A 12,772-nucleotide genomic window follows, 5' to 3' on the forward strand; every position below is an offset into this window, starting at 1 on the left:
AGCAGTAAGAGAAAAAGGCCAAGTAACATATAAAGGCAAGCCTATCAGAATTACACCAGATTTCTCACCAGAGACTATGAAAGCCAGAAGATCCTGGACGGATGTTATACAGACACTAAAAGAACACAAACTCCAGCCCAGGCTACTATACCCAGCCAAACTCTCAATTAACATAGATGGAGAAACCAAAGTATTCCACGACAAAACCAAATTCGCACATTATCTCTCCACGAATCCAGCCCTTCAAAGGATAATAACAGAAAAAAACCAATACAAGGACAGGAACCACGCCCTAGAAACAACAAGAAGGTAATCCCTCAACAAACCTAAAAGAAGACAGCCACAAGAACAGAATGCCAACTTTAACAACAAAAATAACAGGAAACAACAATTACTTTTCCTTAATATCTCTTAATATCAATGGACTCAACTCCCCGATAAAAAGACATAGACTAACAAACTGGCTACACAAACAAGACCCAACATTTTGCTGCTTACAGGAAACTCATCTTAGAGAAAAAGATAGACACTACCTCAGAATGAAAGGCTGGAAAACAATTTTCCAAGCAAATGGTATGAAGAAACAAGCTGGAGTAGCCATTCTAATATCTGATAAGATTGACTTCCAACCCAAAGTCATTAAAAAAGACAGGGAGGGACACTTCATACTCATCAAAGGTAAAATCCTCCAAGAGGAACTATCAATCCTGAATATCTATGCTCCAAATACAAAGGCAGCCACATTCATTAAAGAAACTTTAGTAAATCTCAAAGCACACATTGCACCTCATACAATAATAGTGGGAGACTTCAACACACCACTTTCACCAATGGACAGATCATGGAAACAGAAACTAAACAAGGACACAGTGAAACTAACAGAAATTATGAATCAAATGGATCTGGCAGATATCTACAGAACATTCTATCCTAAAACAAAAGGATATACCTTCTTTTCAGCACCTCATGGTACCTTCTCCAAAATTGACCACATAATTGGTCACAAAACAGGGCTCAACAGATACAAAAATATTGAAATTGTCCCATGCATCCTATCAGATCACCATGGACTAAGGCTGATCTTCAATAACAAAATAAATAATAGAAAGCCAACCTTCACGTGGAAACTGAACAACACTCTTCTCAATGATACCTTGGTCAAGGAAGGAATAAAGAAAGAAATTAAGGACTTTTTAGAGTTCAATGAAAATGAAGCCACAACATACCCAAACTTATGGGGCACAATGAAAGCATTTCTAAGAGGAAAACTCATAGCTCTGAGTGCCTCCAAAAGGAAACTAGAGAGAGCACACATTAGCAGCTTGACAACATACCTAAAAGCACTAGAACAAAAGGAAACAAATTCACCCAAGAGGAGTAGACGGCAGGAAATAATCAAACTCAGGGGCAAAATCAACCAAGTGGAAACAAGAAGAACTATTCAAAGAATCAACCAATCAAGGAGCTGGTTCTTTGAGAAAATCAACAAGATAGATAAACCCTTAGCCAGACTCACTAGAGGGCACAGGGAAAGCATCCTAATTAACAAAATCAGAAATGAAAAAGGAGACATAACAACAGATCCTGAAGACATCAAAAACACCATCAGATCCTTCTACCAAAGGGTATACTCAACAAAACTGGAGAACCTGGATGAAATGGAGAAGTTCCTAGACAGATACCATGTACCAAAGTTGAATCAAGATCAGGTTAATGATCTAAACAGCCCTATATCCCCCAAAGAAATAGAAGCAGTCATTAATAGTCTCCCAACCAAAAAAAGCCCAGGACCAGATGGGTTTAGTGCAGAGTTCTATCAGACCTTCAAAGAAGATCTAATCCCAGTTCTTCACAAACTATTCCACAAAATAGAAACAGAAGGTACTCTACCCAACTCATTCTATGAAGCCACAATTACTCTGATACCTAAACCACAAAAAGACCCAACAAAGATAGAAAACTTCAGACCAATATCCCTTATGAATATTGATGCAAAAATCCTCAATAAAGTTCTTGCTAACCGAATCCAAGAACACATCAAAACAATCATCCATCCTGACCAAGTAGGTTTCATCCCAGGGATGCAGGGATGGTTCAATATACGGAAATCCATCAACGTAATCCAGTATATAAACAAACTCAAAGACAAAAACCACATGGTCATTTCATTAGATGCGGAAAAAACATTTGACAAGATCCAACACCCATTCATGATAAAAGTCTTGGAAAGATCAGGAATTCAAGGCCCATACCTAAACATGATAAAAGCAATCTACAGCAAACCAGTAGCCAACATCAAAGTAAATGGTGAGAAGTTTGAAGCAATCCATCTAAAATCAGGGACTAGACAAGGCTGTCCACTTTCTCCATACCTATTCAACATTGTACTTGAAGTCCTAGCCAGAGCAATTTGACAACAAAAGGAGATCAAAGGGATACAAATTGGAAAAGATGAAGTCAAAATATCACTTTTTGCAGATGATATGATAGTATATATAAGTGACCCTAAAAATTCCACCAGAGAACTCCTAAGCCTGATAAACAGCTTCGGTGAAGTAGCTGGATATAAAATTAACTCAAACAAATCAATGGCCTTTCTCTACACAAAGAATAAACAGGCTGAGAAAGAAATTAGGGAAACAACACCCTTCTCAATAGTCACAAACAATATAAAATATCTTGGCGTGACTCTAACTAAGGAAGTGAAAGATCTGTATAATAAAAACTTCAAGTCTCTGAAGAAAGAAATTATAGAAGATCTCAAAAGATGGAAAGATCTCCCATGCTCATGGATTGGCAGGATCAACATTGTAAAAATGGCTATCTTGCCAAAAGCAATCTACAGATTCAGTGCAATCCCCATCAACATTCCAAATCAATTCTTCAACGAATTAGAAAGTGCAATCTGCAAATTCATCTGGAATAACAAAAAACCTAGGATAGCAAAAACTCTTCTCAAGGATAAAAGAACCTCTGGTGGAATCACCATGCCGGACCTAAAGCTTTACTACAGAGCAATTGTGATAAAAACTGCATGATACTGGTATAGTGACAGACAAATAGACTAATGGAATAGAATTGAAGACCCAGAAATGAACCCACACACCTAAGGTCACTTGATCTTCGACAAGGGAACTGAAAACATCCAGTGGAAGAAAGACAGCATTTTCAACAAATGGTGCTGGCACAACTGGTTGTTAACATGTAGAAGAATGGGAATTGATCCATTCCTATCTCCTTGTACTAAGGTCAAGTCTAAGTGGATCAAGGAATTTCACATAAAACCAGAGACACTGAAACTTATAGAGGAGAAAGTGGGGAAAAGCCTTGAAGATATGGGTACAGGGGAAAAATTCTTGAATAGAACAGTAATGGCTTGTGCTATAAGATCGAGAATTGACAAGTGGGACCTCATGAAACTGCAAAGCTTCTGCAAGGCTAAAGACACCATCAATAAGACAAAAAAACCACCAACAGATTGGGAAAGGATCTTCACCTATCCTAAATCAGATAAGGGACTAATATCCAATATATATAAAGAACTCAAGAAGGTGGACTCCAGAAAGTCAAATAACCCCATTAAAAAATGGGGCTCAGAACTGAACAAAGAATTCTCACCTGAGGAATACCGAATGGCAGAGAAGCACCTGAAAAAATGTTCAACATCCTTAATCATCAGGGAAATGCAAATCAAAACAACCCTGAGATTCCACCTCACACCAGTCAGAATGGCTAAGATCAAAAATTCAGGTGACAGCAGATGCTGGCGAGGATGTGGAGAAAGAGGAACACTCCTCCATTGTTGGTGGGATTACAAGCTTGTACAACCACTCTGGAAATCAGTCTGGCGGTTCCTCAGAAAATTGGACATAGTACTACAGGAGGATCCAGCAATACCTCTCCTGGGCATATATCCAGAAGATGTCCCAACCGGTAAAAAGGACACATGCTCCACTATGTTCATAGCAGCCCTATGTATAATAGCCAGAAGCTGGAAAGAACCCAGATGTCCCTCAACAGAGGAATGGAAACAGGAATTATGGTACATTTACACAATGGAGTACTACTCAGCTATTAAAAAGAATGAATTTATGAAATTCCTAGCCAAATGGATGGACCTGGAGGGCATCATCTTGAGTGAAGTAACAAAATCACAAAAGAACTCACACAATATGTATTCACTGATAAGTGGATATTAGCCCAAAACTTAGGATACCCAAGATATAAGATACAATTTACTAAACGCATGAAACTCAAGAAGAATGAAGACCAAAGTGTGGACACTGTGCCCCTTCTTAGAATTGGGAACAAAACACCCAGGGAAGGAGTTACAGAGACAAAGTTCGTAGCTGTGATGAAAGGATGGACCATTTAGAGACTGCCGTATCCAGGGATCCTTCCCATAAGCAGCTTCTAAACGCTGACACCATTGCATATACTAGCAAGATTTTGCTGAAAGGACCCAAATATAGCTGTCTCTTGTGAGACGATGCCGGGGCCTAGCAAACACAGGAGTGGATGTTCACAGTCAGCTATTGGATGTATCACAGGGCTCCCAATGGAGAAGCTAGAGAAAGTACCCAAGGAGCTAAAGGGATCTGCAACCCTATTGTCGGAACAACATGATGTACTAACCAGAACCCCAGAGCTCTTGTCTCTAGCTGCATATGTATCGAAAGATGGCCTAGTCTGCCATCATTGGAAAGAGACGCCCATTGGACTTGCAAACTTTATATGCCCCAATATAGGGGAATGCCAGGGCCAAAAGAATGGGAATGGGTGGGTAGGGAAGTGGGGGGCGCTATGGGGGACTTTTGGGATAGCATTGGAAATGTAACTGAGGAAAATATGTAATAAAAATATTAAAAAGAAAAAAAAGAAAAAAAAGAAAAAAAAAAGAAAACACACACACACACACAAAAAGTTCATAAACAAACAACCCCGCCCTCCAAAAATCTTCTCACTATAGCTAAACCTTTGCAATCGGACTACTTCGAAAGACATGATGTGATTTTAAGCATGCATGCAATATTAGTACTATTTCAAAAGACAACTATACTTTAATTTCTTTGGAGAATGAGATAATCGATGCTTAAGCCATGTGAAAGTGCAGCTTTTAAATATACCTTATGTGTTTCTTGATATTACATTCTAGTTAAAGTACTTTCTGAGTGACATCTAGAATGCCTTAAACAATGATACATTGATTCCGAGATTTTCTGAACTATGTGATACACTGTGGAAATATAATGATGATGGAAAATACAGAGAAGGCAGAGTAAAAAGAATGAAGCCTGTGAAAACCTGTTTCATGCCGCCACATGGAAAAGGGAAGAAACTTGATGCTGAGTGTAAAATCCCTAAGAAAGTGGTGGAACAAGGAGAATAATGGAGAAAGATGCAGCGATCTGCCAGTCAGTGTTTCCCACTTTCTAATTTTCATTCAGCAATGGACTTGACTAATAAAGATAAAGAAGAGAGAGAGAGAGCCTAAAGTTATTAATAAATTACCTGGGCTGTACGCACTGTTAGCCATGCCAATCAGGCCTTTGCGTAGCTTTGACAAAAGCAAAATGCCTAACTAGAGGAAAGCATCGGAACCAAGAGTCCCGTGACTCTTACATGCCTAGTTTCCCAAACATACTGAGAACTCTATGAGCAGAAGTGTTTGTTGAAAGCACTTATCTGTGAAGCAGGTACAAGGCACAAGGTGAGCTGAAATCAAATGCATGCTGAGATTTACTGGGATTCAGCAAAACATATTTAGGAAATATGCTGAGATTTGTGGGCTAAAATCGTTTTCAAACTTCTAAAAGTGAAGTCGAATATTTAATGACATTGTAAACTTTAATTTTTGAAATTGTCCTCTGTTAAGCCCTTCATAGCAATGACAATATAGAAAACAGAAGTGGGTGGATTTAACAGGGTGGGGAGTGGGAAGGCTGGGTAGAGGGTATATGGCTCTCCAGATAACTCACATTTAAAAGTCCAATAACTCAAACAGGGCAGAAACCTAGAAGCAAACACTGTAGAGGACTGGTTCTTACTAGCTTGCCCCTCACCATATCTTGCTCAGGCAACTTTTTCTATAAACCCAGGACTACCAGCCCAGTACTGGCTCCACTCATAATGGACTAGGCTCTCCTCAATCACTAATGAAGAAAATCCCCCCACCCACCCTCCACCACGGACTTGATAACTGGCAAATATTATGGAGGATTTTTTCTCAATTATGGTTACGTTTTTCCAGATGACCCTAGCTTGTGTCAAACTGACAAAATTAACCAATTCACCCAGGAAGGAGGGGAGGAGATGGGTGTGAATTGCTGTCATCAACTGAGGATCTATTTGCATTTGGTAGCAGCTAGAAAAGGGACAGTCAGTTGTCTTTAATGTTGTGACACTTGGTATGTTAAGGCAGACTCCAGACCCAAAAGTAGTCTGTCAGCACAAATTGGACTGAATGGAGAGGAAAGACAGACAGACAGACAGACAGACAGACAGACAGACAGACAGAAATAGAGACATACAGGAAGAGACAGAGACAGACAGACAGAGAGAGAACAGGAACATAAAGTTAAGTAGGTAGGGAGGAGGAGGAGGATATTCAGAAGGAGTGCAGGAGGGAAGGTGAGTATGGTCAAATTATCTCTATAAAATTCTCAAAAGAATTGGGCTGGAGAGGTGACTCAGTGATTATGATCACTACCTGCTCTTTCAGAGGTCCTGAGTTCAGTTCTCAGCAAACCACGTAAGATTCTATCCGGGGATCTAATGCCCTCTTCTGGCACGCAGGTGTACATACAGATAAATCTCTTTCTCTCTCTCTCTCTCTCTCTCTCTCTCTCTCTCTCTCTCTCTCTCTCTCTCTCTCTCTCTCTCTCACACACACACACACACATATGTATCACAACCTTATAAACCTTTAACTATTTCTCAAAGAATTATAAAAAGCAACTATATTCATAGTAGCTTTGTTCATAATAGCCAGACTGGAAATAACCTAGATGTCCCTTAACCAAAGAATGGATTTTTTTAAAATGTGGTAAACATTTAAATAATGGAATTACAGCTATTTTTTTAAATATGAAACTTGCAGTCAGATAGATGGAAATAGAAAAAAGATCATTCTGAGTGATATAATCTATTCCAGGAAATAGTCACATGATTATAAGGGGTCAATAGCTGCTCAGTAAAGGATAACCATGTCAAACTCTACAGACCTGGAGAGGCTAACTAACAAGGAGGATTAGATGAGGGAACGCACAGATCCCTGGAAAGATTTTGCAGGTGGACTGGGGTCAGGTGAGGATCAGGCAGTTGGGGTGGGGGAAAAGTGGAGTATTGGGATGGATAATTGGAATTGGAAGGCATTTGAGAGGTCCAGCCCACCACAAGTACAGAACGCACAGCATCAACTAAGCACAGGTCATAGGGAATCACAGAGACCGAAGTGACAGTCATGGACCCCGTATGGACCTGAGCTAGGACCTCTGCATTCACTTTATGGTTGTGCAGAGAGATCCCCATTTGAGAAAAACACCTTGAGGAGGGTGATCTCCAATCATTTCCAGACATTTTTAGCATCCCAGTTTTCTATTTGTTTTCGTCTCCCTCCGAGTAACAGTTTGCCACTGAGAAAAGAATTCTCATTAATGTAGCCGTGAAGGCCAATAAAAGTTATGAATATTTTAATCAAGCTAGTAAAACCTTCAAGGGTTCATTTTAACCCTTCTGGAGGGATAATTCCTGAAGAATTGGACTATCTATGTTCCATAATCCCAAAGAGAGAATTCTGAGTGACATGAAACTATCTATAATCCTAAGAGATGGTCTTAGAGTCCTGGTAGCAAGTGATTTAGAGGAAAATAAGCATCCTTTGCTATAACGTTGTGAGAGGGGCAAGCATTGCTGAGCAGAAGCATAATCTTCCTGCTTGTATGTGCACTCCATGTGTTTTGCTGCTCAGGTGGACGTGCATAAAATTAAACTATAAGCTGAAGGGTTGGGTCACTTTTCCAAAACAAGAGGGGCTCTTGTGTTACAGAAATGTTGAGCAGTAGTGTCAGGGCTTCAGAGATAGCACAAAGATCCCAGCTGAAATGGAATTTAAATGTGAGGAAACGTAGGGAGATCTAAGTGGTTTAGTTTACATTGAAAATGAAAGTGGGTGGGTGCCTCGTTCAGTAGAAATACTGTGGACAAGAAGAAATTAAAGCATATATTTGATATCTATATGGTATGAAGCTTGGACAATATTAATCTATGCAGTTTCTCTCTGACATTAGTTTTAATAACATCTTTTGCCTGCTCTTAGGGGCACTGCAGAGGTGTGCGTGAGCCCCAGCAGGAGGCAGAGAGGAGAGAGGCTATGTCTACACTCAGCGTTCTGAACTGTGAACAACAGAATGATTAGTAGCCTAATATTCCCTAAAAAAAACCACCTTCCTAAGATGACCCTGACGCTGGTGTACAGAGATGGGGAAGAGGGAGTGGGCAAGCCCCACCCTGCCTTGTGCCCTGCACAAGTAGGCCATAAGCTTTCTTGAGAAAGCTCCTGAGGTGACCCCAGACACTCAGATACCCCAGGGACCACTGTGAAGAGCAAGGAAGTGTTGGAGAAATGGAAGAGAAAGAGAAACCAAAGGATCTGGGCACAGAGAGGCAGAACTGAAGACCTGAGCGTGATGAGGAACAGCCTAATATGAATAGCTAGTGATGTCACCTGGGACCATGGTGGGGTCCTGGACTGTGCTACAGTGGATTTGTGGCCCTGCAGCAGGAGGAGACCAAAGGCCAGGCAGATATCCCTGGGGTCTGAATGCCATCTGGGGACTTGTTGACTTCTAAGGACTGGACAGAACTGGCCCCGCCCCTCACCTGGGCATCATGGGAGAGCTGTCCCTGGGGGCACGAGAGTAGAAGACCTGACCCTGCTCATAGCCAGCTGCAGTCCTCGAGAGAATGGGCCCTACGACTGTCTGAGAAACACAGTAGAGCTGATTCCTAGGGCTTGAGTGCAGGAGACCAGGCCCTGCCTATTGTCTGCTCTGATGTGGCACAGAAGAGGAAGCGATGCCCTCCTCCCTTTACTCATCCCTTGCCACTGATGGCAAGCAAGAAAACTGACCTGGGGTCATAAGAGTGAGGGAACTGGCTGTGCCTCATTCGTTGCCCCACTCGAAAGAACAGGCCCTACACCTCACCTCTGCAGCAGGATAAAGCTGGCCCTGGTTTTAACAGTAGCTGGTGAGCAGGCCCCAAGAGGGTGAGACAGAGAGAGTTGAAGGGCTGGCCACCTCAGATGCCTCTCAGCCCCAAATCCAGGACTTTGAATTGCCCCAACCCAACTTCTGGCTCATCAAAGAACTGCTGGGGTTCATGAAGGGGCCAATCCTACAGATCCAAAACTACAGAATCTCCATGACACAAGGCAAAAACAAGATATCCAAGAGGAGTTTAAGTGAGGTTCCAGTATTAATAGAGTAGCAGAACCCATAGGCCTAGTATCAGATTGGGCCGTTGCAATGAACATTTGCAAGCAAAGAAGTATGGTCAAGGGATATACTGGGGGGACAACACACTACAGCTTCTAAATGAGATATATTTTTTCTGTTGGTGGGGAGATTACAAGGGTGGAAAGTAGGTATTTGGGGAGAGGGAGATAAGTGGGATTGGGGTACCTGATGTGAAATTCACAAAGAACCAATAAAAGGTTAAAAGAATAATATCTTTTGAAATTATATCCTTTGTTCCTCTCCTTACTTCCTCCAGCTTAACCATGTGTGTCATACCTGTGCTCTCTCTTTCAATTCATGGCCTTTTATTTGTTGTTGCATGGTGTGTGTGTGTGTGTGTGTGTGTGTGTGTGTGTGTGCGCGTGTGTGTGCTCTTAAATGTATAAAAACAACCCACTCATTCTGTATAATATTATTCATATATTTATGCTTTCAGGAGTGATTACTCCCCATTCGATAGCCAATTGTTCTTCTGGGCAGAACTTTTTCCCCTGAATTCAACATTCCTTATTTCCTGTAGCTTTCCATCTAGGGTTGAGGCCACCAGAGGTCTCCTTTTTCTGTATTACATGACCATTGATGCCATTCTTTTTCACATCGTAGAGAGGTGGTCATGTTGGTAAGACTTCCAGAGTGCAGCTTCTAAAATGTTTAGGAGACACAATCTCACAGTCAACTTTTCTGTTCTTCTGGTTCTTAACAATCTTTCTGTCCTCTTTTCCACATTGATCACTGAGCCTTAGGTCCAAAACTTGCATTTTAGATGTGTCAATGGTGACAAAGCTTCATAAATCTTTATTTTAATCAGCTGTAGGTTTCTGTAATAGTCTCTGTTGAAGTAAGTTTTCTTGAGGAGTGACCTAAAGTTGTCTATGAGTATAAAGATAAATATTTAGAATATAATAAGGGATTATTCTAGTATAGTAAAGTGACCGCTGTAGGTTCTGCTCCAAAGTCCATAGGTACTTGTCCAGGTTTCCAGTAAGACTCGTGACTTCTCACTGAATAAGTCGTAAGAACAGTTAGAGAGCTATTGTTACTGCCAAGGTATGTGTGCCTCCATGGCACCTTTGGGGGTTTCATATCTCAAGAGTTACCATCATACCACATCTTGGGTCCCCAAGAAACAGTAATAACTGGAAATAACTGAAGTGTGGCGAGCTCTATGGATGCCTTTTCTCATCTGTTACTTGAATGAATGTTATACACCGATGGATCTGGAGACTCCTTTTTTTTTTTTTTCTTGCTAATGTAACAGCTGACCTGTTTTAGAATTGAGCAACTAACCACTAATAGCTTACAAAGAATATTTGTTCGAATAGGAGATCTGTGTGAATTTCATCCAGAGGTCCAGAGGACTTTGAAATTTCTAGTAGATTCCTATTAAACAAAAACAGAATATCACAGCATCTTTTTGCATCTGCTGATACATTCACTTCCCCCCTTTAATTCAGCCATTCGCATATATTAGGATGAATAAAAGATGTTTTATTTCTCTAGCCTTATGTGTGTATAGTACTTTACTACAGAATTACAATTTGACTTATACTGAAGCTGGTTATAATTTTGCTATATGCATATATTAAAAATAATTTATTTAAAAAAACAAACAATCTTCCCTTTTTTTCCATTTCTTTTTAAACTCTGACTTTCAAGAAACATCATTAGGCGCTACCAGAGCATTTAAGATGTAGGAATCACTTCTTTTTCTCTCTGTCACAATACCAGAATGTAATACAAATTTTTTTTAAAAAGAAGTACCTTCAAAACTAACTGTAAATGTGTGTGTCTCTGTGTGTGTGTGTGTGTGTGTGTGTGTGTGTGTGTAATTATTAATTTCTGCTTACTTTCTTTTTTATTTACAGGTCTAAATTTCATTCCTTTGTCAGTTTTCCAGTGAGCTTGTTAACCTAGCTTGTTCCCTTAATATATGTTTATCCCACATATATTGATTAATTAGCAATTTCTTACTTTGAGACTCTTACTATGCTCAGCAAATTACAAAATCATTTAAAAATGCTTTTTAGAAGACAAAAGCTCTCAGGTCTTAGGATGATGGCAGAACAGGTGGAGGGCAGAGGGTCTATAAGTACCATAGTCTCTTAGAGCTCTGAGACCGTTCAAACATTAAAAATTAAGAAACCAAGGAAAGGAATGGGAAAACCTGTGTTCAAACCTCATGCAATGAATCTAAACCACCAGAACGTATATAGCATTCATCCCTAAAGTATTGCAATGGTCTTCTATATCCTGTAGTAAAAAAAAATTCAAAGATTTTAGCATATTTTTGTGGATCATACTTAAGAGTTTTCTCTGCTTCCCTAGAAAACAGAAATGAGTAATCTATTCATATCTATTGCTATGTAAAAAATTATTTCATTACTTAGACTTGAATAGAGCAGGTACTAATTAAGTCAAAATAGCTTCCATGACTCGTATGTGTGTGTGCATGCGTGTGTGTGTGTGTGTGGTGGTGGGGGGTACATCAGATTTCACAGGCATGTGCTTATGGACTACCTGGACCTGTAAAGTTTTCATCCTTTCTGTCTTTGCTAATCAGGCATCTGTGACGCGCCATCAACGATTGGAACCTTTCCAAATCCTGTTTCATTATGTCCTTAAAATAAATATCTTTTCTAGTACATGTTTCCAGACTTCATTAAGCACAGTGAGCACCTGCTTTTGTCTGCTCCACTGACATCTTTGCCAATTTGTTTATTACACTGACTTAAATATTTCTTAAATCTGAAAAAAGAAATGGTTAGGATAACAATTCTACATACTGAGAAGAGTGTGAGCCCATGGAGGGAATATGCTGGATAATTCGGTTTACTTCATGTTCCCCATACTTTACCTAGCGCTATAATGTAGGAGATATTTTTTTTAATACAAGTTAACTTAGTGAATATGAGAACTATGGGTATGTGTGTTTTACTCACTGTTCTATGGCTGAGAAGAAACATCATGATCAAGACAACTCTTATAAAAGAAGACATTTAATTGGGGCTTGCTTACAGTTTCACTTAGTCCATTGTCAACATGAAAGGGAGCATGAAAACAAACAGGAGTTTATGCTGAAGAAGTTGCTGAGACCAAGATATAAGAAAGAAAAGAGAGAGAGAGAGACAGAGAGAGAGAGAGAGAGAGAGAGAGGAAATGGAGAGAGACAAAGAGAAGAGAGAGGAGAGGATAGATGGAGAGGGAGAGAGAGAAGAAGGGAGAGGGAGGAAGAGCGAGGGGGAGGGAAGGAAGAA

At 40.2% G+C, this 12,772-nt stretch overlaps 1 pseudogene; it reads left to right on the forward strand.

Moving 5' to 3' along the window:
* The first annotated feature begins 8,306 nt into the window (after positions 1 to 8,306).
* Positions 8,307 to 8,428, forward strand: LOC115032232 (small nucleolar RNA SNORA17; annotated as a pseudogene).
* Positions 8,429 to 12,772: the final 4,344 nt, after the last annotated feature.

Source organism: Mus caroli, unplaced genomic scaffold (assembly GCF_978045245.1).
Source record: "Mus caroli unplaced genomic scaffold, Mus_caroli_1 scaffold_9, whole genome shotgun sequence".
Classification (NCBI taxonomy): domain Eukaryota; kingdom Metazoa; phylum Chordata; class Mammalia; order Rodentia; family Muridae; genus Mus; species Mus caroli.